Below are 6,183 nucleotides of genomic sequence, written 5' to 3'. Positions count from 1 at the left end.
TTGTTCACCATACTGGGCCAGAATATTTTAAAGGTCCCTAGAGAAAAACCCAAGCCCCTTATCTAGAATTCTCTGTGTCTGTAACTCACCTCTAACCCTCCCTAGCTTGAAGATATCCCACTGTGCCCCATCGTTCCTCCTGCTATTGATGATCTATTCTTATTTCCTCAATATTTAGCATTTATGCATACTGTTCTATGCTACAAGGTCCTGCTTCTTCTGGCCAAGGAGGCGTGTTCAGCCTGTTTGAAGAGCAAACCAAAAGTAATGAAAAGGATACTTCAGTCAATGCAAAGTGGAAGATGGTGAATAAATGCCCCAACTTCCCTACCTTCAGATAAGATAACTCTGAGCCATGTTCTACCCCAACTTCCAGATGTCTCCACGGGATAAAGTCGCATGTTCCAATACTGACCTGCTTACTAATGTACACTAAGTTGGCTGCCTCCTCTTCTGTATCATACTTCCCCTTACCCTAGGTGTGCTTGCTGGAATCACCTCCCAAAACTTCTCACTTTTAAGTATTTGTTTCAAAGTCAGTTTCTGGAGGTACAAACTTGAGACAACAACTGCAAGAATGGAAGTTGTCTTGGTCAGCTTTGACATTCTCTGGCTCCTGTTTCTGTGTCTACTCCATGTGCTATCTCCCTCCTTACCATCCCCTGCTCTCCCTTAGAAACAACCATATGGATATAGTTCCAGTGGGTTTTAGTCTTTAAGACAAACTGGCCAAGCTGATCCTATATTCACCACAGATAGTGTCTCAGCTCTCTGTCATTAATTGTCAAGGACACACTGGTCAGTTGGGACCCAAGAACTCTGAGTTTCAGCCCTTTCTATTTTCACAGCCTCTCTGGGAAAATACTTATATGATACCTACCAGATCCTATAGGAAAAACAAAATGCTGGCAGTGTGTTTGCCATAAACTTATGGTGGTAGGGCTCAGGAATAATCCAGTTCCCCTGCTACTTTCCCACTTTGCTTTAGCTAGGCAGCCTTTTGAGACAATTACATTCTCTTTTTCATCATATTAGATTAAGCTAGATCCCTGTTTGGGGGTTACAGAGATCCTGTTAGCTCAACTGTTGATTCTTAAAGAGCTTTGTGGAAGGCAGAATAATAAACTCCCCTCAGAGATGTCCACACATTAATCCCCAAATCCTGTAAACATGTTATGTTACATGGCAAATAAGAACTCAGGTAGCAGATGGAATTAAGATTGCTAAAAATATGAAGATTATCCTGGGTTATCTAAGTGAACCCAGTATAAACACAAGAGTGCTTAAATTCAGGAAAAAAAGGAGGGTGAGGTCAGAGTGATGCAGCCTAAGAAGATCTCAACCCAGTGTTGCTGATTTTGAAGATGGAGAAAGAGTGCTATGGGCCAAAAAAAATGTGGGAGGCTTCTAGAGGCCAGAAATACCAAGGGAAATGATTCTCCTCCAGAAACTTCAGAAAATAATGCAGTCCTGCTGACGTCTGGATTTTATTTTGCACCTCTGAACTACTAACCTGCAATGTATGCTATGTTAAGACATGAAGTCTGGGTAATTTCTTAAAGCAAGCACAGGCACAGAATACAGACTTGTTAAGGAGTTCTCTCTTCCTGCTATTCTAAGGCCCCAGAAGTTTCTAGAAGCTTACACTCCAGCTGCCATCTGATTTGCCTTTTCCACCTTTGTCCAGGCTACTGGGATTTGACTAGTATCACCACTCTGCTTCCTTCTAAGATTTACTTGTCTTTGCTCTTGTTGTGGGTGTAAAATGATGAATGAATTAATCAAACCATCAATCGGTGAGACCAAGCCAAGGGCACTGCATGGAGTGATGGGGGCTTTGCTGGGATTGTGCATTGAACTGAGCACTCTGCCTGATCCAGTTCTTTGTACCCAGGAGTGGCAATGGTGCAGGTGGAGAGAGGAGCTTAGAGACTTTCTATTACCTTAACCTTTTCCACTGCAGTAGTGATAGTTCCTTCGATGTACTGTTTTGAACTTTGAGACATATGTAAATAAAATTGGCATCAGCTTTGAGTCCTCTTGTACCGCCAAAGCCACATTACTGGAAGGACTGTAACTCTGCTGCCAACCACTTTCTATGGCTATAATTAGACATTCCCACTCCTCCTGTGCTGATAGCTGCAGTTATTCAGGGTGGGTGTAGGAGTTGGTGGAGGGATGGGGAGAAGAGAGGAGTGTTGAAAGACATCCATATAAGAAACTGTTCCTGTTGAACCCACTATAAAGCAATAATAAGTAGGTCACCACTTAAAATTCAGGGATTAGACTCCAAAGAGCATGTTGGCTCATAGAATAAGTCACATTTTCTGTGGGTTTAGAGCCATAAAGCACATAAGCTTTTGCTTATGATGCTTATAAGCATCATAAGCAATAAATAAGCAAAATAAGCATCATAAATGATGCTTATTTTAAAAAAAATTAATTTAATTTTTGTGTGTGTGTTCCAAAATTCATTGTTTATGGACCACACCCAGTGCTCCACGCAATACGTGCCATTTTTAATACCCACCACCAGACACCCAACCCCCCACCCTCTCCCCTCCAAAACCCTCAGTTTGTTTCCCAGAGTCCACAGTCTCTCATGATTCATCTCCCCCTCCAATTTCTCCCAACTCACTTCTCCTCTCCATCTCTGCATGTCATCCGTATTATTCCTTATGCTCATTTGTTGTTGTTGTTGTTGTTATATTGTTTAATGGGAATTGGCCTGAAACATAAGAGTTGATCTTTCTCTTTTCATGTCTTGTGGTCATTTTTTTATTGCAATTTATAAAACAAGAGGTAATCTTAACAAAGAGAGGATTATATAGTAATTGGGATTTATTTCAAATGTAAAAAAATAAGTTTTAGGCTAAACATCCTATTCTCAAATAAAGTTAATAGAAAAGATCAGATGATTTAAAAAAAATAACTTTCTTTCTTTCTTTGCTTTCAAGAGAGAGAGCATGGGGGGGGGGAGGAAAAGGGCAAAGAAAGAGAGAATCTTAAGCAGGCTCCACATCCAGTGCAGAGTCCTATGTGGAGCTCAATTTCATGACCCCAAGATCATGACCTGAGCCAAAATCAAGAGTCAGACATTTAAAAGACTGAGCCTTTGACTTTGTATCCAGCCACGTTGCTGAATTGCTGGTTGAGTTCTAGTAGTTTGGGGGTGGGATCTTTTGGGTTTTTCATATAAAGAATCATGTCATCTGCTAAGAGAGAGAGTTTGCCTTCTTCATTGCCAATTTGGATACCTTTTATTTCTCTTTGTTGTCTGATTGCTGTTGCTAGGACTTCTAATACTATGTTGAACAAGAGTGGTGAGAGTGGGCATCCTTGTTGTGTTCCTGATCTCAATGGGAAGGCTGCAAGCTTTTTCCCATTGAGGATGATATTTGCTGTGGGTCTTTCATAGATAGATTTGATGAAGTTCAGGAATGTTTCCTCTATCCGTATACTTTGAAGCATTTTAATCAGGAACGGAGGGTGGATTTTGTCAAATGCTTTTTCTGCATTGATTGAGAGGACCGTGTGGTTCTTCTCTCTTCTCTTATTAATTTGTTCTATCACATTGATTGATTTGCGAATGTTGAACCATTCTTGTAGCCCAGGGATGAATCCCACCTGGTCATGGTGGATAATCATTCTAATGTGTTGTTGGATCCTGTTTACTAGAATCTTGTTGAGAATCTTAGCATCCATATTCATCAGTGATATTGGTCTGAAATTCTCCTTTTTGGTCAATGTCAACGTCAATGTGCAGAAATCAGTGGCTTTCTTATACACTAACAATGTTAAACACAGAAATACAGAAAGGGAAATTAGAGAATCGATTTCATTTACTATAGCACCAAGAACCATAAGATACCTGGGAATAAACCTAACCAAAGTGGTAAAGGATCTGTACTCGAGGAACTACAGAATACTCATGAAAGAAATTGAAGAAGACACAAATAGATGGAAGACCATTCCAGGCTCTTGGATCAGAAGAATAAACATTGTTAAAATGTCTATACTGCCTAGAGCAATCTATACTTTTAATGCCATTCCGATCAAAATTCCACTGGTATTCTTCAAAGAGCTGGAGCAAATAATCCAAAAATTTGTATGGAATCAGAAGAGACCCCGAATTGCTAAGGAAATGTTGAAAAACAAAAATAAAACTGCGGGCATCACATTACCTGATTTCAAGTTTTATTACAAAGCTGTGATCACCAAGACAGCATGGTACTGGCATAAAAACAGACACATAGACCAGTGGAAGGGAGTAGAGAGCCCAGATATGGACCCTCAACTCTATGGGCAAATAATCTTCGACAAAACAGGAAAAAATATACAGTGGGAAAAAGATAGTCTCTTCAATAAATGGTGCTGGGAAAACTGGGCAGCTATATGTAGAAGAATGAAACTCGACCATTCTCTTACACCGTACACAAAGATGAACTCAAAATGGATAAAAGACCTCAATGTGAGACAGGAATCCATCAGAATCCTAGAGGAGAACATAGGCAGTAACCTCTTCGATATCAGCCACAGCAACTTCTTTCAAGATATGTCTACAAAGGCAAAGGAAACAAAAGGGAAGATAAACTTTTGGGACTTCATCAAGATCAAAAGCTTCTGCACAGCAAAGGAAACAGTCAACAAAACAAAGAGGCAACCCACGGAATGGGAGAAGATATTTGCAAATGACAGTACAGACAAAAGGTTGATATCCAGGATCTATAATGAACTTCTCAAAATCAACACACACAAAACAGACAATCATATCAAAAATTGGGCAGAAGATATGAACAGACACTTCTCCAATGAAGACATACAAATGGCTATCAGACACATGAAAAAATGTTCATCATCACTAGCCATCAGGGAGATTCAAATTGAGACATCACCTTACACCAGTTAGAATGGCCAAAATTAACAAGGCAGGAAACAACATGTGTTGGAGGGAATGTGGAGAAAGGTGAACCCTTTTCCATTGTTGGTGGGAATGCAAGTTGGTGCATCCTCTTTGGAGAACAGTGTGGAGATTCCTCAAGAAATTAAAAATAGAGCTTCCCTATGACCCTGCAATTGCACTCCTGGGTATTTACCCAAAGATACAGATGTAGTGAAAAGAAGGGCCATCTGTAGCCCAATGTTTATAGCAGCAATGGCCACGGTCGCCAAACTGTGGAGAGAACCAAGATGCCCTTCAACGGATGAATGGATAAGGAAAATGTGGTTCATATACACTAGGAGCATTATGCCTCCATCAGAAAGAATGAATACTCAACTTTTGTAGCAACATGGACGGACTGGAAGAGATTATGCTGAGTGAAATAAGTCAAGTAGAGAGAGTCAATTATCATATGGTTTCACTTATTTGTGGAGTATAACGAATAGCATGGAAGACATGGGGAGTTAGAAAGGAGATGGGAGTTGGGGGAAATTGGAAGGGGAGGTGAACCATGAGAGACTATGGACTCTGAAAAACAATCTGAGGGGTTTGAAATGGCGGGGGTGTGAGAGGTTGGGGTACCAGGTGGTGGGTATTATAGAGGGCATGGATTGCATGGAGCACTGGGTATGGTGCAAAAATAATGAATACTGTTATGCTGAAAATAAATAAAAAATAAATTAATAAAATAAATAAAAGACTGAGCCACCCAGGTGTCCCATACTTTATTTTTAGAGACGGCTAGGTTAAAAAAGAAAAAAAATTGCACAACTACAGAGAATTCCCACATACACCCTTCCCCACCTCATACTTCTCTCATTTATTAATATCATGCATTAGTGTCATATATTTTTTACAATTGATGAGTAACATTGATACATTTCTATTTTAAAAGACAATAGTTTACTGTAAGATTTCACTGCCTTAAAAATTCCTTGTGTTCACCTATTTGCCCATCTCTTCCCTTCTTCTCAAACTCCTGGAAAATTAACTTCTTAGGGCATTCACTTCTGTTAGAGAAAATGGGCTGTGTAACATTTTTATGAAATATTTTTAAAACTATAATTTTCAATATTTCTTTCAGAAATAGAATAGAATTCTTTTAACAACAAACCACTATGATTACATAGTGTATAGGCATTCATATATGTACAAGATCTATATGAAGAAAGCTACAAATATGCTTATGAAAGAACTCATAGAAGATCTAAGTAAATGGAGAGATATTTCATGTTCATGAT

Source organism: Mustela putorius, unplaced genomic scaffold (assembly GCF_011764305.1).
Source record: "Mustela putorius furo isolate JIRA1106 unplaced genomic scaffold, ASM1176430v1.1 tig00000253_pilon_pilon_pilon, whole genome shotgun sequence".
NCBI lineage: Eukaryota > Metazoa > Chordata > Mammalia > Carnivora > Mustelidae > Mustela > Mustela putorius.
The sequence above is the reverse complement of the archived record's forward strand: the minus strand, read 5'-3'. Positions refer to the sequence as shown.